Here is a 26229-nt window from a genome sequence, read left to right on the forward strand (position 1 = left end):
TAGGGTCCTGGACCTGATATGGCAGAGCTGCACAGAGGAAAGTGAGTTGGTTCCTGGAGGCAGTGTGCAGGTCACAGTAGGAGGTGGTGGGCAGTTGCAGACCGTGTATAACAGCTGGATGAAGTGCAGGTATAAGCCCCCTCCCTAATAACATCAATGTCTACAAATTCTCTGTCCTCTATGGGGAGTCATGGAGGACATGTGCTGCACAAGCACACTTGTATATTGTGCTGACTGTATCTTTTTTCCTTACAATGCATTCTTGAACTTACTGGAATCACAGCTTTTTTTTTTTTTCATTTTTAAAAATAAAAATAATTTCTCATTTTCCCTTCTTCTTCTTTACTGTTGTTTCCTGAAATATTTGGGGAGGCATGCCTGCTGAAACACTGCTGATTTAAAGCCTACAAATATTAGAAGTTAGAAATCTGTGACTTTTTTATGTTACAAAATTTCAATTTGATAAGGAAAGCTTAAACATTTGACAAAAGAAAAATTGGCTATGATATTGATTTTGATTATTTTTTTCAGTTGGTAATCATATTAATTTAATTTCTAAGTATATCTACTGAATATGTACCTTTCCTTGACATTTTTGTCTCTAGTGTTTCAAAGCAGTATCTTGTTGACAGACTTGTTGACAATGTTCTACTGTTGCACCCATTGTGCAAAATAATGACTACATTCTTGGAAACTGGCTGCCAACTGGAAAGCAGAGGGATGATGACAGAGGAAGAAAGTGGATAAAATAATTTTTTTATTGCACATGCAAAAAATAAACGTTTCTGAAATTTTTCCAACTCTGAGTTTCTGCCCAAGAGATTTGCTGTTGGCCAACCCTGTTTCTGGCCTTTCAGGCAGTTTTCCAAACAGCCACTTACTGCATGGTGGTAAAGCTGAATAAATGTAACTGGAAACCTAAAACCCCTGTGGGCTAAAAGAGGCAAGTTTCTCACAAGACACGAAGGGTCCTTCTAGCTCATAGCTTCTAAGGAATTAACAGAAGTTCTGTTGTGGACAGCAAGGCATGTGTGGTCGCTTACTGGCTATACAGACTGAATTAGTGACTTGTGCCAAGGAAAGTTCCCCCAAAGACGTGTTAGTTACAATCTCTGTGGAGATTCGATGCTGTTTCAGTGCACAGGTCTGGAGCAGATGTTCTCCTGAGGTCTAAATTTCTCTTATCAAATACACTGTTTGTGTCTGTACAGATTTTGTTCACCTGACTGCTAAAAATTTGCATTCCATATTGGCAGGCGAGAAGAGGTTTTTATTGAATCATGCAAGAAAGCTGACAGCATTCCTCAGTCCTTAGGAGTGAACTCTCACTAATTAACTGTGGCCGTTGTTGCTGCTGACACGTGGTGGAAAGGTTATGTGTGCATTTTAAGATCAGCAGAAAGACTGGTTGGCAAAGATTTTCTAACCAGTATGTGCTCCCCTGCCAATTTCAGTGTACTAGCATCAAAAGAAAATTAAAACAAACCCTTGAAAAGATCATCCCTTTCCAAATTTGGTCTTAAACCAAATGGTTCTTATAATCCTCCCCCTGTGTCAAACTGGTGTTACTCTCTTCCTTGGCTTTAGAGAATTAATTTGAAAACTACGGCAGTAATAATACTGTATAATTACTGCATGCAATAAATGTTAATGTAAGGTTAAAGATAATTAAATAAATTAATTTTGTATGATTGAGCTTGATACCTTTATCACTTTTAGCTTTAGAAACTTAAACCAATTTTTTTATTAAGACCATAGTGTTAAAGCTGTAAGAGAGCAGGGAAAACATGCAAGGGGAAATTAATGCAAAAATGCTCTGTTGTATTCATGAAGAATTCACCATGAAGATCTTAAATTTTCTCTAGAGATAAGTCGACCTGGCAAGCATGCTTTAATAGTGGAAATATATTTTTATATCTTTCAGGAAAAAGTCTTCCTCAAAATTCATATATATTTAAGAAATGAAAACTGAATGCTAAGAAGTTCACCAAAGTTTGGGAGACAATCTTTTAATTGTCTGTTTAGATGACCTCTGGCAATAAAACAGCCACTGTCACAGTTCCCAGACATTGAATTATCTATATATATATATTTCAATTTTTAAATAAACATTTGTATTCATAGACATGATACCACAACGGTTTACAGTCATGTTTACATCCATCTTTACCTGGAAATCCAGTTACAGTCATTGTATTGATTTATCCCGATGATAAAGCATTGTTAATTTCTTGCAAAAAGCAAAAACTGACTTTCAAGTGTCATGGGAAATTAAAATATATTAAACTGGAAACGCTGGTAAGTGGAGACAACACATCCAGAGGATTCAAGAGGAATCCTAGAGAGCTAATTGAAATAACTCCTGTGAGGAGATCAGCCAGGGGCTGTACCTTCTCCTGCCCAAGCAGGCAGCTGATCACAGAGCTCAGAGCGGCTGCCACTGTCCCTGTTCTCTCTAAGTCACATGAGCAAAATGTGCCTGGGAAGTGTCGATTTACAGAATCATGACAAATAAAATTGCAATTCAATGCATCTGTGGATCTTGTTAATCTTGGGTCTCAGTCTTCCAGCTTTTCTGTCTCATGGAAATGGGGATGGGGCCTATCAGTGGCTGTTTTCACCTGGATGGATCCTAACAGACTTTCAGAATAGGTATTTGAAGATACTGATCTTACTTCAAACTTAATTCCTGCAGTGTAAAATTGGATGGATAGTAAAACATGCTTCAGAAAAACTAAGAAACTGATGTTTTATTTTTAGATATAAATCTTACTGTTGTTAAAGGAGTTTACTGTAGTAGGTTGACTAATATTTAATGTTTGTAGCTGTTGAGTCACTAAGTGAGGTCAATGGCAGTTAGATCTTGGGTGATCATTCTTTACCAGCAGCTGATCTTCCTTACCAGCTGATATTTCATACCAGATTGTAGTCCCGTGTATTTCACTAAAAGGAGTTTCAGTTTAGTTTGAGTTTGTATCTTACATTTACCTCACGTCCTGTAGTCAGCTCACTGTGAGACTGCACAAACCTGAGCGAGGGAAGCAGCTGTTACATCTGTGCTCTTCAATACAGGCAATATATTTGCAAGCAATTACTTTTCATCATCTTTTCTGAGTTCATGTCCTCTATGCTCATCAGAGATGACAAATTAATTAATATAGTGAGCAGAATAATGTAATAAGAAACCAAGCACCTTCAAAAACTAGGGGTCGGTTTGGGGGATTTTATGTTTTGTTTTCCGAAATTAAAAATAGAAAAGCTTTAAAAGTTACTTCTCTGTCTTTTTATTTTTCTATATAGTTTTTTCTTTAAGAAGGACTTCCCATACAAGCTGCCTTTTGTTTTTGTTTCTTTTTATTTCTAAAAGATGGAAGGCCAAATTTCCACTCTGGGACAGAAGACACCACTCACCTAATCATGAATGCCTCACAAGAGCACACATTAATCTATCTACCCAAAATATACTACTTCCTTTCACAACTAGTTCTGAATTCTTAAGGTCTTCCTGAACACATTTATGGTAGGTTTTATCTTGCTTCCTTCCCTGTCATCTTACCAGCTGGGCACTACCATGCTGGGAAAGAGAGGATCTGATATGGGGACAGGAGTTTCTGTGGTTTTTCATAGAGACAAAGTAAGTCAGATATTCATCTGACATAGAGTCATATATCTTCACTGACTTCGAATTCATATTTTGTCTCAAAGAAATGAAATGGAACAACACCCAAAAATCTCTCAAGTTGCAGCAATGTATAGTTAAGGGTATCAAGATCGGTCTTTAGCATTTTTTTTCACATTCCTGTAGCAACTGACTTCTTTATTATCTGCTAGGAGTTTAGGTATAATACTGTTAACCTGAAAATAGAACAGACAGAGTCTGTCTGCCAAGGCAAATTTTAAAGTAAAATAACAGGTCTGGCATCTAGATGAGAAATACAAACACGGAAAACTCCTGACCAGCACTTTCCTGGGTTGGCTGTCCAGTCCATCTTTGGGTGATCAGACATCACAAGGTGCCTTGTTACTGCAATTCAGTTGAATTCAAAAATCTTAGTTGTGGTTGAGTCCTTATAATTTTACCACACTCTGGATGCTGTCCTTGACAATCTGCCTTCTTGATGATTATTTCATTGTTACAATTTGTTACATTATTTCTATGCAATTTAATTACAAACCCTACAACCCAAGAAAACTCATCATTCAATATCTTGTTTCATGTTCTAACAGACAAAAGTAGCGTGTGGATGTTTATGCATTTTTCTATGGTGTCTCTCAGCGCCAAGGTTTGACACCTTGAACAGAAAATCACAGTATTCTAAGGTTTGGTCTTCACTTTAAAGCATCTGTCATTTCGTCATTGTGTTGAGTTAGATCAGTCCTGAAGGTAGTTTCAGATGAAGCCTGTAGGAAAGGTACAATAGGAATTTATCAGTTTTGGACTTGTTTCTGTTGCAATTAATGTCAAGGCTCTTTCTGATATGGATGCTCTTTCTCAGCTAAGTTTTTAGCACATTTTCATTTGATCTTTTTATTGATAATTGTATTGTTTACTTGCCTAGAAGTGTAGTTACAGTAATCAGAGCCATGATCTCCTCTTTGCTAGTCAGGAGTAACTAGTAAATTATTTTATTTTAAATTATTTTATTTTAAATTTATTTTAAATTTATTTTATTTTATTTTATTTTATTTTATTTTATTTTATTTTATTTTATTTTATTTTATTTTATTTTATTTTATTTTATTTTTCTATTCCCTAGTTTCCTCTTCAGATTCCTTAGTTTCCCCCTGTGGACTGTTGAGAAAATGTGATATTCAATCACTAAAAAAAATACCAACAAAATTTCTAAAAGGAAAACAATATACACAATTCTATGGATGCCGGTATGGATGGTAATGAAACCCTTCTTTCATTTATGTGTAACATTAATAGCTGATTAGGTCCTTTCTCAGGGGAAGAATTGCATTACAAAAAACAAAGGAGGTGTGATTTCATTTCCTTCTTGCATCTGCAGAACATTGTGGGGTCAACACTCTTTATTTTATTTACTTAGTGAATTATATAGAAAATGTGCTTTTTAAAGAACATGAACACACCAGAAAAAGATCTATACAAACTAAATGAAGGCTTTTTTTCAAAATGAAACTCCACTTAGTGTTTTTCTTCGTGTTTGGTTAAAAATCTGAGTAAGCCATGTCAAAGGTTAGAAATACAAGAAGCAATTAGACATTTATTAGTTTTTTGCTTTGTGATATATTCTGCAGAATAAAGATGATATCTGCTTTATTTACTACAAATATGCAGACTTCAGACTGCATTGCTATTATCCAACCTGAATGCACAGAGCTAAATCAGAGGAAGCTGTTAGTGAAAAACAACAGGAAACAAAACCACTGCAAATATCAAGTCCTTCAAAGAACAAAGAGGAGCTGCTATTTATCCTCAAGTGGCACTGGAGAATAGTGGAGACAGGAACAAAATAACCTACGTTCAAACAAGCTAGTGGCCTGCAGCCTCATCATCCCTGAATTTAGAAACAAAACAAATTCTAAAATCTCCCAAATGCTGAGGTTGGCAGAAGTGAGAGTGAGTGGGTTTAAAACACACTGACAGACACTGGGAGCAGGAGAAAGGCTGCAGCAGTTTGCAGCCAGACTCACAAAGGCAGGGAAGCAAGGAACTGGGTGGAAAAAGTTTAGAGATACTGGCCAGGAAATAGTGGGGTGCAGGCTGAGTATGAAACCCATTGCTGTTTTAATCATTTTGCTTTATGCATTGCAGAGAGAGAGAGAGAGAGAGACATAAAAACAATCTTTTTACTGTACAGAAACTGGTTTTGAGACTCTGAAGTCAAATGTTATTTGGTTTATTGAATTTATTTGTCATTGCCACAGGTTTTTGTTGCATTGTAGAGGAAACAGAACGGGCTGCATGCAATTCCTTTCCTGCTCTCATCAGGCAGTGTTACCTGAAGCTGCCTATCTGGTTGTGCTCTTGATATAAACAGAAGACATAAACCCCCCAAATAAATGCAACTCTGACACTTCCCCATGTAATCCTTCAAAGAAGGAGCAGTAGAATTCAAGTCCCAGATTTTCTCAGGTAGCAAAACCCTCTCTTGGTCCCAGTTATAGATGTTTGGCACCTGATCAGGCCTCTGATGAAAAAATGCTAGAGTTCAACAAAACCCAGGTGAACCTTGGTTCCTAAAGGGTGCTTTAAAAAAAAATTGCTATCTAAGGTGAATTCCCAGGGTTAATAGGACTGTTCAAGTGAATTTTGAACCACTTGAAGGCCTTTAATTGTACTAATCTTTCACTTGCAAGCCAAAACTGTATTCTAGTCATATCCAACATCGGAAAAATTGAGCTAGTTCATGAATTGCACTCACTATTACAGCATCACAGTAATGCTATGCTACTTTTATCTGGAAAAATGTATAATAGAACACTGCACATGTCATTCCTTTAACTGTTTATACACAGTGTCCTCTGGAGGAATTAGATATATTTTTTCACTTAGCCCAGTCATGATTCAATTTCTCACATTCTGAACAGCAGGCACAGATCTATATTTCTTTTCTTTATTTCATTACTGGCTGATAATTTTATTGCATTTCATTTTGAGATTCGTCTCATGAACACAGTATGTGTTTTGCATTTAGCTAGATCTTTCTTATTTTTAGATCTTGCCTGATTCATAGTATGCTTAAAAAAATAAAAAAGCCAGCCACCCAGTAGCTTTTATTCTTGCAACCATTTAAAATCAATTTGCGATCCTTTCTACTCAATCTTTTTCTTTAAAACTGATAATATTTTCTGCATGAAAAGTTGCTGAGTTGAGAACAATAATATATATTAAAACTATATATGATTTTTTTAAATTGGTTTTATTATATCCGTACATTTTCTTATCATCTTCTTCAAAGATGGGATTGTATCATGAAAAGCTCTGTACAAAAGAACAAATAAGGGCCCACACATTCCCTCTGTGACTACACATACTGGAAAAGAGATCTCAGCTTGGGCAGTCATGTGAAAAGCTTTTCATCTTCCCTTTTTCAGTCTAAGGTAAAAGTCTTGAATTTTGCTCTCTAAGATCCTGGGAGGAACAGGGGTGAGAAGTCTTTTGTTCTTCCTTGTCAAGGCAATCACTTTGTCTTCTAACTCATGGAGACTTCTCAGTCTTGTCTACAAGGCACTTTAAAACAGGGGTCTGGTGAGTGCCCTTTGGGAATTCCTAAACTGAAGCACTGCCACTGAGTATCCCATCTGTAACATGCCAGCAACAGCCTGGATCCTACTTTGGGGATATCCCAAGATGAACATCTGCAGTAGCCAGAGCAGCCAGATACATGATCCATGATGAAATTTGCTTCCACAAGGACTGCTGCCAGACTGTCTCTGAATTTTGCCTCAATTTGATGCTCATTCCAACACACAAAGCTCAAAATATTTATTGTTACAATGGAGGAAAGATAAGATACAAATCTAGAAGTCGAGATGTTTTCTGCTTTTTCTCCAACTTGTAAAGTAGTCAGACAATATTTAGGACTAGAGTAGAAAGTGAACTTGAAAAGGAACCACAAAATTCTCTTAGATTCTCATTTTCATGAAGGAAAGTTACATTGCAGAAAAAACATCAGAAGAAAGTAATACCGGTAGGAAATGTTTGAAATATTAAAATACAATGCACTTCAAACTTTTTTTTTTTTTTTTTGTGTCCAGGTGCTCTTTTTGTCACAAAGCTTGACATTATAATTTATTCATATATGGGAAGTGTTTTAGTATTTAATATTTTTCAAATACCTGACAATGATAAAATCTCTTGTAGGTTAATATATCAACACAATCACTGGTGAAAGTAAGCCTTGGACTTCAGGGTTCTTACAAGTAGCTAAGATTATGATTCAGAATCATTATATCCTTTCATACTTATGTCAATCTGATACAATGATAAAAGTAGGCAAGTATACAGAAGGACATTTTTTGAAATATATTATCTTTCCTTATAAATCTTTTTGATTTTTCGGTTGTTCCTTGCAATCCCCAAACTGTTAACCACTGTTTTTAATTTGCCAGCACACTGTACTGTGTATATCGTTGTGAAGTCTCATGAACACAGAGGCCATTGAGGTTGTAACACTCATTTGGACACCATCAACTCATGTGGTTTTTCCTGGGTTGAGCATCTGGGGCTCTGTGAAAAGTTTACACAATATTTTCAGACCAAGAGTATGGGTTTTAAAGTTTGTTCAGCCCTTCCTTACCATGCATATTCATAGTCTTTGAATCCTTTAACACATAAGCACATAGACAAACTCTCTGAGAGGTAATATAAAGAAGCCAGACATAGGGACAAACAGAGATGCTCAAATTCTTCTTCTGACTACTTTATTTAACGATATACAAACACAACCTGTACCTCCTGGAGGACCTGATAAGTGGCTTCAAAGAGTCACTTTGTTTCTGCCCAGAAAACAATTTCAGGTGACTTGTGGAAAGAGACACAGAGTACATTCTCTAGAGTTCATGATTCTGATTTTTTCCCTTTTATTTGTCTCAAAAAATAATCTTTCATCTTTCATATATGTAAAAAGACCAAAATGAGATTTTGGTTGCAGAGATAGTGACAGTCGTAGGAATTTGGTTGTCCAGTGTTACAAATTGATTCTTTTATTGTAGAAAATATAAGTTTTGATGGAAGAAAAAAAGGTGGAGCAAACTATGTAATCCAAGTTGTCACTTGTTATTCAGACCTTTGTCTCTATCAACTGTTTTCCGTAGCACCACTCAGTAAGTATATCTGTAAGCATTTGAAAATGTAAATAATGTAGTCAGTTGCTTCCAAAAGAGAAAAGTTGGGGTTTTTTTCATCTTTCTTGTGGCTGTCTCTAAGGTCTATTGAACTCAAGCTGTGTATCTTGGCTGATTATACCTAACATATTATTCCTGTTTTCTGTAGGTTTATAATAATTTTTAACTCCTGCACAGAGAAGCAGATGTTTAAAAAAATGTTTGAACAGCAAGCTGAGCGCAGCCACATTACTACATGGCCTTCAGCTTTGTAAGGTTACAGAGTTATTGATGTGCTGGAAACTGAGAGCATAGATTTTCTTTCATATAAAACATGTTTGACTTTATCTGTAACAAAATAAGCAGAAATCACATACTCTGAACTGCAACTGTGGCAGTTTTAATGTTTCTGTACAATTCTTGTTTCTGCAGTATTGGGGCATCCCTTTAAGTTTCTTATCAGATATCAAGGGAATTTAAAATGAAAGAAAACCTTGAGTGAAAGAAAATTCTAGGACAGATTTGTGTTACAGAATTTTTATATGTTAATTCTACTTCATTTGACTTCTAAATATTAGTGCAAGACCTCAGTAGAAAAAATTTAGAGGCCATGTTATGAGGAAAATACTAGAAACATGAGTAAATGTTGTAACTGAGAAAGAGGGGAAGTTCTCCTAGGGAAGAAAAAGCAGTAGCTCTCAGATATTCAATCTCCTAGTGAATGAGCTCCGTTCAAAGTTATCCTGGAGTACCTTGTTTCTTTACAAGCAGTGTAAGTACACTTTACTAGATATGCAGTGTTGGGAGAGGGACCTGTCATTTTGTGAGAATGTGAACAGTGAACAAGAGGAATGGTGTGTTTCCTGGGAATAACCAGAGGAAAATCTTGATCTGATACAGTAAAATGTAGTGAACATTGAGCATTTTGGAGCAGACTGCTTACTTAAATGGGTCTTTTGGGGGCTTTCTTTGCATTTCATTTACCTTGAAAAGTATTTAGTTTTCGGATTTTCCACTCCCTTTTTTTTTCTTTTTTTTTTTTTTTTGACACAGTTATCAGTGTTTTACATCAGTCTCTAATCTGGATTATGCCATCTAGGCAACGTTAGAGCATAAATGCTAAATAGAAATTATGCAGCAATAATATCTTTCTCAAATACTACTTAAGAATATAGTATATGAAGATGGACCACCATATCTCTGGGGGCTTTGATAGCTTACTGTTTGATTGATGTTTCCTATTGATACAAAAGACACAGTTTACATATCTGAAATGTGGCATGAACATGTGAATTCTGAGCATGAATCACCAATATCAAATTTTTATAAGAGTCCTAGCCTAGACTGCATTGCATCTTCAAGTATATTGTCCTAGGCCGGTAATTACAGTCTTTTATACAAGACCTATTTTAAGATACTGTTTTTATATAATGTATATTTTTATCTTGACTTTGAAAGATCAGATCCTGTTTGTCATGTAAATTCTGCCTTGTGAATGCTTCAGTGACTTAAAGGAACATCGCAGCTTCCAAGACATTGAAGCAGCAGTATTTTTCCTGTGATTGCCATGTATATGCAGTTTTCTTCCAAACTCTTCTGACTGAAATAAAGGTGATGAGGGGAGGTGGAAGAAGTTACAGCAAATTCAAAATAAAGTCCATTCACAAATGAAACAACTAAAATAGATTGTATTTAGTTCTTCTCAGAGTCAAAATAATTTTTTAAAAAAATCAAGTATTTATAGTACACTGAATGCTTGGTTCCAACAAAAAAATTAGTGGAGGTTTTCTTCCTTTTTCTTGTTCTGCTCAGTCTTCCACCTGGGTAAATTTGAACACAAGAAGCTTAACAGAGGTATCCTATGTTGAGTCACTGGTATAGATCTCCCTGCCCAGGATCCTTTCGGCTTTTAGGAATCTTGCATCAGTCCTATTGGGATCAGCCTGGTTTGTGGGCTGCAAGTGGTATTTAAAAAAATCCAAATAAGTGATATTTTGAACAGTTGCGTTAAAATCAAGTAACTTGAATATCTAAGATCATGCTACAAAGAAATTACTCAAGAGGGAGAAATTCTCATCAGTTTCGCCAGGATCTATCAAGTGCAAATCTAAGTGAGGGGGTTTTTTTATACCAGTAAAGGTGCTGGGTATAGTAGGCATTTTTTATGTCTTCCAGTAATCTACTCTGTTTTCCTCTCACTCTGCATATAGTATCTGCTTGGAATAAATAAGATGTGACAATTGCAGTAGCCCTGGTGCTCCTAAGTCCAGCAGCTGCCTTGAAATGTATACACACAGCTTATTTTTAAACATGCAAAACTATTGGGAGGAGAGCAGAGGAAAACGAAGAATTCAAAATGATTGCCAGAGTACGTTATAAATAATATGTAAAACAATGGTATGTAAATGTACCATGGTGTAGTTAGAATATATTGCCACAAAAACTTCTTATTTACTTACAGACTATGGATAATGAGTCTCCAAAACCAGGCAGAATTTTAGACAAAGCTAAATAATGCTTTAATGTTTCATAAAGGGGGCAACTACATCCTCCCTTCCTGTTGTGGAGGCAAATTTAAGGGTAATAAATGACATTAGAGTAACAAAATTTTTCCACTGCTGAACAAAGCAATGAGTCTGGACAAAAATTACATAATTTTCTCTGCATTTACAGGATTTAGGTTCCCTCTCTCATTTTTAGGAAGACTACTCAGTTCCACAAGTAAATTACTACTTTTCTCAGAAACCTATGGGATTATATACATTCATGTTTCAGTCTAACAGTAATGTTTTTGTAGGGATCATCTAGCAGCAACTGTCTTATTGAAAGTGATCTGCTGAAGTGATAAAATATTTCAGGATGTCAACAATTTGACCATGACATTTAAATGTGTGCAGGCTGAGCTCTGCACACAAATTATATGGCCAGGCAACTCAGAAAACATTATATAAAGAGATTTCTCTATATAAAGCAAAATAATATGAAAGACACATATCTTGGTGTCAGAATGAAAGTACAATAGCTTTTACCTCATGAAATATAACTCAACAAGTATATGGTTCTTATTTCACACAAGCCTCTCAGTTCTCTTCTAGTTTAGGAAAAGTGATTTGAAATATGGATGATACTATTAATACAATCTTGGGTTCATTTATGAATTCATTATTTGAGTTCCTATTTATGTTATTTTTCATTGCAAAACCATCAGTGGATTAAGTTTTTCACAAGATGAAATCCACATGTTGGTAAATGAGGCTGTTACTACTTCTTCAGGGTTAATTACTGGTCAATTCGAATGGCAGAATTAAAACTAATAATGAAGTTTGCAAACTTTTACCTCAGCTACTATCAGTAAATTTGAAACATAAGCTGCATTTTATATGTCAAATAGTATCACTCAATAATTTATTTTGATGGCTAATCATCTTTTATTTCTCTCTCTCTCCTTTCTCTTTTTTTACTCTCTAGTGGGATATGAAGACTCTTGAATACTCAAACAGAAAGCCTTTCTGTGTATGAAAGAGAGGAATCCTTTTCACTAGCACATTTAAGTATAGACTTAAACCCAGCAGTCAGATCACTGCTCTGCAACACTTTGAATTTGAAAGACCATGTAGGATATGCTAGCATGATATTACTATAGCTTTTTTGAAGAAGATTTTCTTCCTGTGGTCCATTTTATCTTTGCCAGCTATAAGTTATTTCAAACTGGAGTTGACTGTCTGTAGCTCCTGAGGCACACCAGCTGCCATGCTGCAGTGCAGCATTGACCTCTGTGTTCTGGATGACTCCAACAGAATTGTTCGAGTCATTTGACATTAAAATAATGTTCAGTGACTCTGTCATTTTCATCCAATTTCCTGAATAATTTCAAATCTATTAATATACAGGAAACTGCTGCTTGACAAAGGTTGGATTCTGTGAATGCAGGAGCATCAGTTAATTTTTAACTTCCCTTATTATCTGAAATGAAACTTGATATGACAGACTCATTTTCAATACCAGATAGTGAGGAAGATGGAAGCAATGCACACAACTGACATCCTTGTCCAAAAAATTGAATCTTTTCTTTATTATCTGTGATCTTTTATTTCCCTTGTAGTCCAACGTTTGACATGAAAAAAAGAAAGCTAAGCTAAAAATATAATGCCACTGCTCCAGGCTTAGGAGCCTTTACTCCAAAAACTCACAGAAATTCAGGAGAAGAAATTTGATTTTAAACAAGAATTTTGCCTTTACACTTGTAGCTTATTAACTGAGCTTATTGATTAAAGTTACAAAACACCCAGTAATATTTTCTTTCTTTATCAGACTTCTTGGCTGGAATAAAAACAGAAGAGCTAACTGATCTATAATAGGCACAATCTAGATCTTGTTACTGCTTCTTTCAATGTTACCTTCATTTTTATTTTCATAGTTTTACCTAATGAAAACATTAAATAACAAAAAGAAAGGAAAAAAAAAAAAAAAAAGCCGCCAACATATAGCCTGACACTTTAAGGTATTGAACTCCCTTAAAAATGGTCCCCAATACATTTGTAACTTACCGGTTATGTGACAAATCCAGCTGTGAAGTTTATACCTGATTATTTTTTTCTTGTCATCTCAGAGTGTATGCACTAAAGGGTGTCTATACAAGCTACTTAAAGCTTGGTGAAAAGATCATTGCTCTGCTGAAGTGATTGACTACATATTATGAGCCAGTAAGAACTGAATCATTAAAGAGTTTATTTTCAGCAGACAGAAAAAGGAAAGATGTTGCAGGATTGAAAGATATGACATATTGTTTTACTTTGATGAATATTGAAGATTGTCTCTTAAAGAAAAATTGAAGACCGCAGAGCTTCACATGTCAGAAAAATAGATAAGCCCAAGGGGAAAAAGGAAAGGGAGACACGAGCTAAAAATTGAACTGTTGAAATGTGGTGATGATTGTAGCCATTATACTGCTGTCAATTAGATTAGCAAGTAGCTCTGGAAATGGTATTGGATGACAAAGTAATGGAAAACTTATTTTGACTGCAACCAAGTGGCTTACAGCAAATTAGCTAATCAGTGACTTGAGTTTTCAATTCAAAGGTGGATTTCTCAAACTCTCAGTCTTCTGGATAAGTACGTAAAATAAATCGGATCATTATCTTCATACAAGCAATATCTCTGGAACACAAAAAACAAACAGCTTTTACTGAATTTTTCCCAAATACTTCTGAAGAAATGGAAAATATGAATATCTCTCCTTCTTTGAAATAGGCAGACTCTGAATACTCCTTTCTGTCAATATCCAGCCTTCACAGAGGAACTCATAGAAAGGCAACAGGCCTGTCTGGACAGGAGACCAGCTTCAGCATGTGATGTAGGGAAAAGAACAACTGTAGAACAGGACAACTTTAGGGCAAAGAAATTCTGGTCTGAGTCCTCAGCTCAATGAACACAAGCCTGGAGCCACATGAAAAGAATATGACCACGTGCAAGGAAGTGATAAATTTGCTTTGTGGCCTTCAATGCATGGCCTACCTCTTTCTTTACTCTCTTTACATGCTGGCTGCAGTTCGTTTTCTGGAAGGAGCTAGAACATCATGTTTCCATTCAGTCTTAGCACTCTGATCCTCTATTTTTCATCTAGGGGGAAAAAAAAAACCTTTTTCCATTTAACACTGCTAAACAAAATCTGGTAGTTCATCAGTATAGGTAGTTAATGTTAGGTATGCAAGAAGTGGGAAAATGGCTGAAGATAGAGAAAGGCTATTAAAGTATAAATTAATTCCTCATCTCTAGTGAGAATTGAGAAAATCTACATAAAGTTTTTACTATGACTTCAAGAAAGATAATGCTTTTAGGTGTATTTTTAATCTAGTCACAGCATGATAGATATGAAAGTCCATTAGCTCTGTTTTTTATTTAGTAAACACATGTATACATATAGGCTTTTCATATGCATACCAAAGCTATTTTTAAAGTAAGAGAAGTTAAATTGACACATCTTTCAATATAGGAAAACCTAACTTTGCCGTTTAAAGCATTGAATGGCTGAATTTCTGTGTGTTTGTCTCACACAGAGTAGGAAAGGAAAGCAGTAATAATGGCCATGAGTCAAAGCTGTGGTAGCAGGTTTCAAACTGTAACATCTGTATATGTTCACTAAAATATGGCTCTAATAATTGCAAGATCGCTCTGTCCAGTATTTATTACGGTGATGACACAGTACAGTTGTATAAAATCCAGACTCTTTAATCCATTTTTCTTCTCTCTTTGGACAGTGGCCATACTTCAGATGCACTGCACTGCTGACAAATTAGAGAAGAATGCAGAATGCCTTTTCTGTCAGGAGCTTTGCAGCAGGATTTTCTAATTCTTACTGTAGATAAAAAACAAACAAACAAACAAACAAACAAACAAACAAACAAACAGACTAATTCAGTCAGGTGATAAAGAGTTTTCATTTCATTAATCTCATTTATTTTACTAAATACAGAGACTGAGAAGCAGAAGAATTTGTTTAGAATATAAACCCATTTCAGCTGTGAATTCTCAACTTATTTTTGATTATTCCGGTTTCTACTGACTTTTTGTAAACACTTTTCCTACCTCTTATTTCACTTTTTTTTTTTTAGTTATTACTTCAGTTTATTTTTTTAAAAAACATTTAGAAAATACAATTTTTAGGATAATCGATCCTAAAGTATCCCAAATCCTCAGCAGCCAAAAACTAGGTGCTCTAATATCACTAGCAGTCCTGCTGAGCATCTTTTCAAATTGTCTATGCTGTCTGTGATGGAGGAGCACCTTTTTATTTTACATAATTCTGAACAAGACTTAGGACACCAATGTTCAGTGCCTAGCAGAAAAGTCCTATGAAATATAAAAACTAATAATACATAATTATATATAAATATATATAATAACCATATAATATCTATACATCTAGAGAACAGCACTATTGTTATTGCCTGTAACAAAAATACAGGGATTTTGATTAGACACAGAGAATACCAACACTTATGTCTTGATTATCTGTATAAATAAAAAAGGTGATAGTAATCACATTTGGTATGAAAATGCTGATAAAGGAAACAGGTTTCTTTTTCATCTTTTATGGAATGAAAAGCATGCCATTACTATAGCAAGTGAAAATGTGCTTCACAGGAGTAGTCATTCTTCAAGAAGTTAAAGAGAACATTGCCCTTTATTCTACATGGAATGACTTGTACAAAAATTGCTTTTTACTGATGGATTCAGACAAGTTAATCCTAAACATATATAATTCTTAAAAGAATATTAACATCTGTAATATGAAGGCAATAAAACATACACCCTAATATATGAACCAATCCAATTCCAATTGAAAGGATTAGAAAGATTATCACTTACTTAGAAAATATTCACTCAAGTTATTAGGGAGACAGGCTTTTGAATTTCAAGTGTTTTTTATTAGAATGAAATTTTCAAACCATTCCTAAATAAAAAAACAAACAAACAAAACCCCAAACAAACAAACAAACAAACCCCAGCAGTTAAATAAACAGCAGAAAACCCACAGCAAATGCTGGTAATCTGAGGGCAATTTTTAAAATCACATTTTACTGTAGCAGATAACACAATTGATGAAACACAGCCCATCATATAATTATCTCATATTACTGATATGGTTGAAACAGGACAGTAACTATATCCTTCTGCCACTTCTCTGTCCAAACACTGTCTCTAAAATACTATGGACTTCTAACATAACACAGACTACTTACCTTTAGCCAGCCAGGCTGGAGGAACTCTGGAGCTGCCCAAACAGAGCAGTTTATCTATGCAGCCACTAATGATGACATATATATGATTAGGGGAAGACAGGGTGCTTCCACTGCTTGGTGGAGCTTCTGGTCCAAATTGCACAAATACTTGTGGATGGCATGAATTCCTTTTCAGAGAGGAAAAGGGAGTTATTTGATCTATTTCCTGAAATCAGTCATCAACTTAAAATAGCACCAGAAACTTTCTGGAAGTGTCCAGAGCATTAATGTCAGGATCTGTTAAAACATTTCTCTTATACACAGAATTTCAGTTCTATGAGGTTATTACCTAGCAGCTAGATCATGAAAAACACCTGTTTGTGCAAAAAGTGCAAAGTCAGTGGTGAAATTACTTATTTAATAAATTATTAATTATAATGATCATCAATACAATAACTAGCCAGTATAATAACTCATAAAACTATTCATTGATTAAACTTTTTTGGAGTGTGGGAGGTTTTCAGTAACCTGCAATATTTTTTTCAGCAACCTTCAGTATTTTTCTGAACCAATTACAGTTCCTTATTTTGCAAGGAGTATAGGAGAGGAAAACTGCATCACAGAGAGAGGAAAAATATTCAGTTGTTGTGAATTTATACTAAGCTAACATTTTTCAAAAGGCAGGATATTGAGTTCTTGCTGATGCTCTTAATAAGAACTTGACTAATAGCATTCCTTTGTAGGAGCTCTGAGTATGTATAGCATGCAATCAAATAAATTGGATAATCACTTTCTCTTAATGGTCTTGTAGTGATTGTAGTGACTGAAGATTCAGAAGCTTTCAGATATTCCATGTTTGGTTTGTAGTATAAAAATAGTAGGCGAACTCTGCATTACTGCAGAGTGTTCCAAGGATGAAAACATGACATAGGCTTGGCATACTTTCCAGATTCAACTTGACCTGTAGTAGTTTTTCATCATGTAGGTAATGAAAGGATAAGGGAAGTGGGGAGAAGGTGCCACTACATTTCTTAAAAAAATGGTTAGGAATAAATGTGTGTGATATGATTTACTCAGTTCTTTTGTCCTTCCATTTGTGTGCTCAGCACTTCAAACTGATTATTCCCAAATCAAGCTAATAGGCGAATTAGCTGAAAGTAAAGGTAAATTAGACATTGTAAATATAGCATAATTAGATTTACTGACAATTAATGAACTGCTGCAGATACAGCATATCCACAAAGGAATATCAGGAAAAGGAATAGAAAAGACTAATCTGAAAGTATAATTTCTTAAAAATTTTTATTCTAGAAAAGATTTATTTTATTCCTCTTTCTTTTGATTGCTATTAGCATTGCTATATTTCTATCAATAAGAATCAGTATATAAGTAAGTAGAAAATTATTGTCTTTTCTAAAACATGGAGGATTGGCAGTCTTGCTGAGCGGCAGACCTTTACCACTGAAAACTTTGGTATTGTATTCTGTTGACACCATTAGAGCTATCCAGTAGTTAACAGTCATTATGAAGGTCAAAGTGGAAAATTTTAATTCCTTCCTTTCATCCCTTTCCCTTCTTCACCCTTATTCCTCTCAGCTTTTAGCAACAAAGCCATCAAACATCCTGGTTCTACCACTACTGTTCTTGAAACACTGAATGCTTACTATTATGCATCACATTGGATGACAGATAGAATTCAATAGACATAGAGATCTTGTTGCAATTTTAGATGCCCTGGTGCCATTTGAATTGGAACATCAGTGGAAATAGAAGCTATATAAGAAAACTCATGGTGCCTAAAGTGGCACCAAATTCTTTTTTTAAAACCTTGTATCACTTCATGCACCCAAGAATATGACTGGAATCCAGTTTGAAGTTAAGGTGGGACTAAAATTTTGTATCTAGATTCAGAATTCTAGGTGAGTGTCAGGTGCTCTTGCTCCCTTTCCAGTCACTGGTCTTGGCTTAGCTGCCAATATGCCAGCTCCTTGTGCCATGACAGGCACTCTGGGGTGTAAGTCCCGGCCTCCATCAGCTGCTCCAAAAAGTGTGTATCTCACCCAGGTCTTGCTGCATTTATTTGTCAGTCCTGTGCAGTTGTGTAAAGCTATATAGAATTCCACAGACATTTCAAATGATAGCAAGCAGGTATATATATGGACAACTGAGCTGGACATTAACTTGTCTTTCCACATACAGGTGTAGTCAGATCAGCTGCTTTGAACTGAATCCCGCTGTTAGAATCTGTATGAAATAACCCTGTTCCTCCTGAAGTCAGCAAGAAAATGAGGCCTTTCCAGGAAGTAGTTCATGAAAATTTCACTTCACAGCATCAGCATTACTTCTCACTTTGAGGAGGTCCCAGTTCTGAAGAAGCCTGCCCTGCAGCTCCTGCCCTGGAGCTGACAGCCCGGGGGGGTGTCTCAGGTGGCACATGAGTCTAGACACATCTGCATGATCAGCTCGCTCATGGAGTGCCCCAACCTAATGATGAGCAGGCAGCAGCAGACACACATGGAAGCAGTGGCTGAGTCTGGGAGAAGGTCCAAAGCTCATGAGAATCTACAGGATGGGGCCCCACAGACAAGGTGCTTCCCTGGCTGAGCAGTGATCTCAGCCATGAATAGTAGAAAGGGTGTGATGACATAAAATCTTTTGGTATTTTGTACTTTCCTCTCTGAGGCTGCCCTGAGCCATTGTCCAGTCAGCAATAGGCAGCTCTTGCCTACTCAGCCTGTCTGGGACTTTGGGAGGACATTTAAATATCATCATTCTAAATTTTGAGCAGTCAGAGCAGTTCCTGTGTTGGAATGTAAACTCCAGTAGTAATTAGAAATTTAGATTGTAATGCTAAGTCCAAAGGTTGACTTAAACAGGTCAACATTACCATTGCCATAGGTATTCAGTGTTTGGCAAATTTTATAAAACTACTTAGTGGCCTAAAATATTTTAGTGTATTTTGTTTAATTTTAATTTCACAGTATCACTTCAAAATTTTACCATATGCCACTCAAAATTAAGTCTTCAACTTAAGTGACATAACTATACATTTTTCCACTACAGTATGTTCTTTGTGGATGAATACATTAAGGATTGTGAAGTTACCTATACTGTATATTTTATACTTATCATAATTATTGATTGAATGCAAATGCATTTCCTTGAGAAACCCATACTATAAGAGTATACTTTCAATCTTCATAGGCAAGAAAGGAACCCTAGGATTCCACTAATCTAATATTATTACTCCAGCAAAACTGTTTCTTGCTCATTTTAGTGGCATCCATCAGTTCAAGACTTGATATACTTCCTGGTAATTTCAGAAATTCTCATTAACTGTCATGGTGCTATTTCAAAATATAGATTACAATGTTTACATACCCGAACCTCAAAATTATATTCTCTTAATGTAAAGCACATATATTATGTATATTGTGGGAGATTGAAGCAAATTCTAAAATTAACATTATGTCAGTGTAAAGCCCCTTTCCCCAAAGAAAAACTCCTGCCTATATTTAGCATTATCTGGAGATATCTCCAAATGTCATATATGACCTTCTGTTTTTACTTGACCACTTCAAGCTACATACAAGGTAAACATTTAGCTAGACTTTTCCACTTTTATGAATCCAAACCATTTCCTGCCCAAAGCCCACCTTGAAGTCTCTGCAAATATTTCCCTGTCTGGCTGTGCAAAGAGCTTTACCTGACTGCAGTTTAATAAATTTTTACTCACCTCTTTCAAAACATAAAGGTCATTAGTGTGGTCTTTCTTCTTTTCCCTCCTGAGATAAAAATTATTCTGAGGACAAATTTAAACCAAAAACCAGAAGAAAAATATGACTTAGGGTTCTAATATTTAACTAAGGCTATTAAACACTTTTTGTTCCACCCATCCCAGTATTTTAGATATAGAGTGAATTCTATCCAGCATCTGGTGAGCTCTGATGTCACCCTCTAAAACCAAGAGGTAGGACCACAGGAAAATTCTATATATGGAAGGGGTCTCAGGAGGCCTTATAGTTCAATATTCTACAAGTAGGGTCAGCTGTGATATTTTTTCCCTGGTGAGGACTTTCTGTTCCAGACCATAGTTGACCAGTTCAACACGGGTTCAGACTTCTGAAGATCCAATTCCTTTTGAAATGAGCTCGTGGTAAAGAATTTCCACCAGCCCCCACAGATTTCAACAGGGAATTAAAAGTACTCAGCTGCTTACAGGCTCAACCCAGATAAAAGAATAAAGCATAGCATCTGTAAGGGAGAAGTTTCTTACGAGGGAATTATTTTTTTTTTTTGTGCACTCACCAATTAAAGAGCTCTCCCCTGGGCTACCAGAACCACTGAAAACTTTGTGAGCCTGTGTCCTTTCAGCAAATGAAGAAATACATAGGGGGCTTGCTCCAGAAAGCCAAATCAATTTCAAACTCAGTGACTCATGAGCCTTGTTGGATTTAGTGCAAGAACAAACAGTTTTTTCAAGGAAATAAACAGCACAATTGAAAGTACAAGCTTTAAATCATTAAAAAGAAAAAAAAAAAGCTTGCTCTCAGCATGATTTTGGGTTTTTTTTGATTTTTTAAAATCATAGTGTAAGAGTTGAGAAGATGGTAATTTAAGGGCCTGGACTCTGCTGTGCCTCCATGAGCTGTACAGTTTTGAAGAATCTACACAAGTCTTCATCTAATCACCAGCTACAGTTACCCAGTGCCTTTTTTTTATTTCACTGGAACTGATGCTAGCAGAACGTGATTATACTGGCAAAGAACAAGTACCTCAAAAGCGAGACACTGAACAGAATGGTCTCTGAATAGTCACCTTCACTTTATAATGCAAAAAGGAGCTGGTTTTGTAGCTTTTAACGAGTTTTACTAGAAAATAAAGCAGTTGTAATAAATGCTACTCCTAGAATAAATATATAAAATCCCATTGAAAATTCCCTTCCTTAGAATTAAAAAAATGCTCCCTTATGCCTTCCAGAATTTAATAAAATATTCATTGATGTTGAAAGGGTGGAAGGGAAAATCTCATCACTTGTGTTTGCTCTTTTTCCTTAACTCTTACTTCTCATACTCTCTTCTCAAATATAAAGAATACTTATACTGATTCTTTTATTTAATTTGAGCCTTAAAGAAATGAATTTACTTGTCTTTTATAAGAAATATATTGTCAGAATTCTTACTATTTTCACTCTCTATCCATAGACTAATGATGTCTTTATAGAGTTTGCAAATGAAAGACCCCAGGATAGTTTTGCAAGAAGGCAGTGAAGAGTAGTTCACAGAATATTCTGAGTTGAAAGGGACACACAAGGATCATTGAGTCCAGCTCTTACTTGAATGGCCTAAACTAAGCTACAAATGTGGAAAGATGTGATATGATGTAATCATAAGAGCATGATGCAATAGAATGGTATGGATCCCTACAAAAGTAAAATTAAATTGATTTTACCTATAGTGGACTAGGAAGACATTAACACTGCTGCCTGAAAAGTTAGCGAGAAGACATTTGAAGACAAGAAGAGTGGCCCTTCATTTCTAATCTAATGTACTCAGTAATTCCTCATAAATTAATTTTTGGCTCCAGATTTATTCTCTTCTCCCTTGAAATAGGGTGCCTGTAACTAGACATTTTGGTTGAGCAGACAACTAACGCAAGTTCTATGAGCTGTATCTGTTCATTGTCTCTGTTACAAGACCTGATCTCACAATTAGATCTGTGGGGGTAGATCCTTTCTATGTAGCACAATTGGCCTAATTCAGCACACACAGGTGTGACCAAGAAGAGTATTGCAGTATGGATCAGATTTGTATGGCGTTTGGTGAGACAGAACATATAATTTCATCTGGAAAGCATTCCTTTCCCTAACTGGACAGACCTTGAATTTATGTATTTGTTTTAAAATTTAGCATTCTTACATTACTACTTTAATTTTGCATCCATCTTATCTTTTAGTATGCAATAATATTGAAATGGCAGGGGAAAATTCATGTGTTAAAAGACTTGAACGGACTAATCTAGGTCTTTCCCTTCAATAACCATACTTAGATAGAATTCCTAAGTACACAAATTTCTGAACTTTTACAGGCAGCCAACATATTAACCAAAAAAAATGTTCTATTTATTACTCTATGGAATATTTGTAATTCTTCCAGATTTACTCTCTATCCTTTACCATACGGCCATAAAAAATTAAGATTTTAGTTCCAGGAAAACTTGTGGAGTTTTCACATTAGATTTCATGATAAATTTATCAAATTATTTATGAGAAAATGTGAAAGAGTATGATCTGGTTTGGATTTCTAGAAGAAATATTTTATAGAGAGAGATTTTAATTTTAACTCATTTTTGCAATAAGTAAGTGGAGAATCCTATGAGAAGGACTGCCGGGGGGCAGGGGAGGGGTGCTGTTTCCAGACAGATGGAAGAGAGGAAAGACCAGTTTTTAAAAAAAGCAAACAGGAGATCTAGTTTTTAGAAATTAAATGCCAAGATGGACATCATCAAATCCCAATGGATGTGATTAACAAGACAACAAATACATCTCTACCAACTAACAAAAGCTTTCTTAAGTTTCGTGGGTTTTCAGAGAGTGCAGGTTCCAAATAACAGTCGGATTTCCAGCCCTCTCTATCAAGTGACCTGGAAGAAGAATGATTTCAAATAGGGCCCTGAGCAATGACAAGCCTTTGAACAAATCAGACAGGAGATAGTTCAGCTCAGGTGAAACCCTGCTGAAGAGGCCTCAGTGTATAATAAATTACCAGAAAGTGAGAGGCAATATGCCTTGTTTGCTGGTAGTTTCCTACTGCCATGTTGTAGGAAAGCCTTGGAGGTGGAAGCCATCTGTATGGAGTCCTCTATGACAAGTCTGGAAACTGCTGAAGAAGAGAAAATCAAGCCAGTTTGCAGAGGTGAAAGCTATCCACCTGGCTTTAGACGTTGCAGAAGGAGGATACTTTATCTGTGTACTGACCTCGAGGAGGAGATGCAATGTATAGATAGGTTCATGATGGACTTGATGTGAAAGTGAAAAGTGCTGCAGTTGTCAAGGCAATCAGTTAAGTCCATGTGGCATGAAGGACAATGGCTGAAATATAAATATGGGGAGGTCTGGAAGATTGACTGTATCACACTCCCACAAGTCATGGGGCCTGTCTCTGCCACTTTGGATTTGGGGATCTCAATCCAATGCCCCTTCAATCACACTATCAAGGGTATGACAGTAAAAATCACCCAGATTAATGAAAAGTGAATTTTGATGAAACCAATTTTCTTGACATGGTAATCACAATAATATATTATTATAATCACAATTTCATAAAATCAAGTGAGAGCTTTTCAAGCATAGTATGGAAATAAAATAATTGAAATTCGATGAGCTTTGTTCTGCACACTGACAGCACAATTACACTTCTTTCTGGTGCTCTTGAATGTGATTCTATTTTCATTTGACTGTTGAGATTGTCCCGTTTATTCTGAATAAGGCTGATTTCCTGGTTACCTGGTACACCTAAAATGTATGTTGAGAAAACATATTTCAGGAGAACTATAATATGATAATTTATAGCTTAATATCTGATGCTTTTTCCATTTTATAGGGTCTTTGTAACTTTAAAAGCTGTACAAAGGGGAAATAATTTCAAATGTATTTTACATTAAATAGATTAATTTTAAGTACATAGTGCTGCAAGTCATTCTTCTAATACCAGGTATTGCAGAGGGTAAAGGTTTACATTAACTCATAAAAATACTTGAAAGCTTTAACAGAATTTAGCCTATCACAGCATTGGTACCAGCTATACAAACCAGCTATAGCCCCATGGAATTGCCCATTACATTCTGAGGTTCCCCTATCTTTAAAATTCTCTATAAATGTTCATATTGAACTGTCAGTCCTTGGTGATCTTTCTAACATATTTCCTGGTGCATGCTGATGACCTTTCCCCTCAAGATAATGAAATAGCCTGGTGGTCTTAAATTTCAACTATTTACAAATTTATCTAATTCATTTAACTTGTCGAAGATATCAGGAAATATTTACTACCTTATATTAACTGTGAAAAAATGTCTTAATATTCCAAGCAAAGCTCAGTTTTGCAGCTTTTGTGTTTCCATGTATCTTCAAATCTACCTCTTTTTTTCTGTGAACACTCTGTAGATGTTTATAACATTCTCATTAATGTGTTACTAGAGCACAAGTTGCATGAGAATATGTCTCTTGTGATACACTGAAATACTTAAAAGAGTGTTATCTTAGGCTCTAGATAGCTGGGAAACATTTCTCCTTATTACTGGTTTCAATTAATGTATAAATAAACTGATCTTTTGTATTTTTATTCATTAGGAAAAAATTATAACTGAGATTCTTGTATTTCAATAAAAATATTTTGGTTGAGGCAATGGTCTATACTTTTCCAGTGTGAATCTTTCACAATCTACTTTCACTTCCTCAGTCTGCATAAATAAGGAGTAAACACTTGGGAAATATTCTTCAAGTGTTGGTCAAAAGCAGAAATGTTTCTAAGCTTAGTATCTCCCCTACTAAAAGAGGAGTAACAACCCTCTAAAAAACAAGGACAGAAACTCTGAACATATAATTCATCTCAAACAGTGCGTTGTTCACTTCTATTCATGTTAGTAGCTCCTAACAGTAGCCTGTAATATTTCATGGTTCATGAACAAGCAGCTGGATTCTGTGATTTATGAGAGATGTGTCATTAGAATGGAAAATTCAAGAAATGCAAGTAGCATGGATAACAGAGGTTAAAACTCTCTCTTCCCATTAAGATACCCTTCAGAAGGAATATCTCTGAAGGGCACTGAAGGATGAAGAAATGCTACAAACCTCAGACAAGTTTAGAAATTGAAGCAGGAAAATAAATTTATTAATCTTATAATTCCAAATGAATTCTTCATTTTTATTTGAATGGGCCATAAGTCCCAAACACAGATTTCTTAACAGGAAAGGTCTTTCCATCACTCCTAACATCTTGTTAGTTGTCAATGGTTTGACTTCAGTTCTCTTGCAACTGCTGACATTTGTGTAACTCTCCCTAGCTTCTTGATCTGAAAAACTATACTGGATTTTTCTGCTCAATTATCTTATCTCATTTACAAAAATAATTTAAATAAATATGTTTGACTTTTATTGCAGAAGTGGACCTTCCTGTATAATAGAGGATTTACATCCTCGTGACATAGCCTGAATGACCAGGGAGGAGGTGACCCAAGATGTCATTCCTGCATATGACTGAGGCCTGCCCATTCCAGTGGTTGTAGGAGTATCTTTCTTTTTTATACTGCACAGTATAAAAATCGTGTGTAATATGTTTTTTTCTGAAAGCAAGGATGCTTGTATGGTTCAAAGTTCTCCACATTACCATGATGTAACAACTCTTCAGGGAATGCTTAAATTAAGAAATTTCCTAAATTTGTTTCTATATCAAATTGTTAGCATCTTTTCAAATGCCGACAGAACATCTGATCCCCAGAGGTCAGTCAAATGAGGAGCATTTTTAGTGATATCAAAGGGTGAAGAACAAGTGTAACTACACAACAAAAACTGAGTCGAAAGAAGAGAATCAATCCATATTTGAGCCACGTGTCATCCACTGTGATTGCACTGTCAACACCTTAAGAAGTATCTATCTACTCTTGCCCAGCTGTTAGTAATTGCAAGACATCTGAAAAGAAATAATGGATAGCTAACTTA

At 35.6% G+C, this 26229-nt stretch overlaps 1 long non-coding RNA gene across 29 annotated transcripts in view; it reads left to right on the forward strand.

The window, feature by feature from the left end:
- Positions 1-26229, forward strand: part of LOC148224359 (uncharacterized) — a 134322-nt gene that overhangs the window by 41288 nt on the left and 66805 nt on the right. For 10 of the 29 annotated variants that reach the window (XR_015802450.1, XR_015802444.1, XR_015802454.1 and 7 more), the window contains 2 exons: positions 1-2652; positions 12262-25798. The exons of 11 other annotated variants lie outside the window; for them this stretch is intronic. This is a non-coding gene — a long non-coding RNA (uncharacterized LOC148224359). 8 more of the 29 variants (XR_015802456.1, XR_015802458.1, XR_015802457.1 and 5 more) reach the window with 4 other exon arrangements.

This window comes from Sturnus vulgaris, chromosome 3, assembly GCF_052056855.1.
Source record: "Sturnus vulgaris isolate bStuVul1 chromosome 3, bStuVul1.hap1, whole genome shotgun sequence".
Lineage (NCBI taxonomy): Eukaryota > Metazoa > Chordata > Aves > Passeriformes > Sturnidae > Sturnus > Sturnus vulgaris.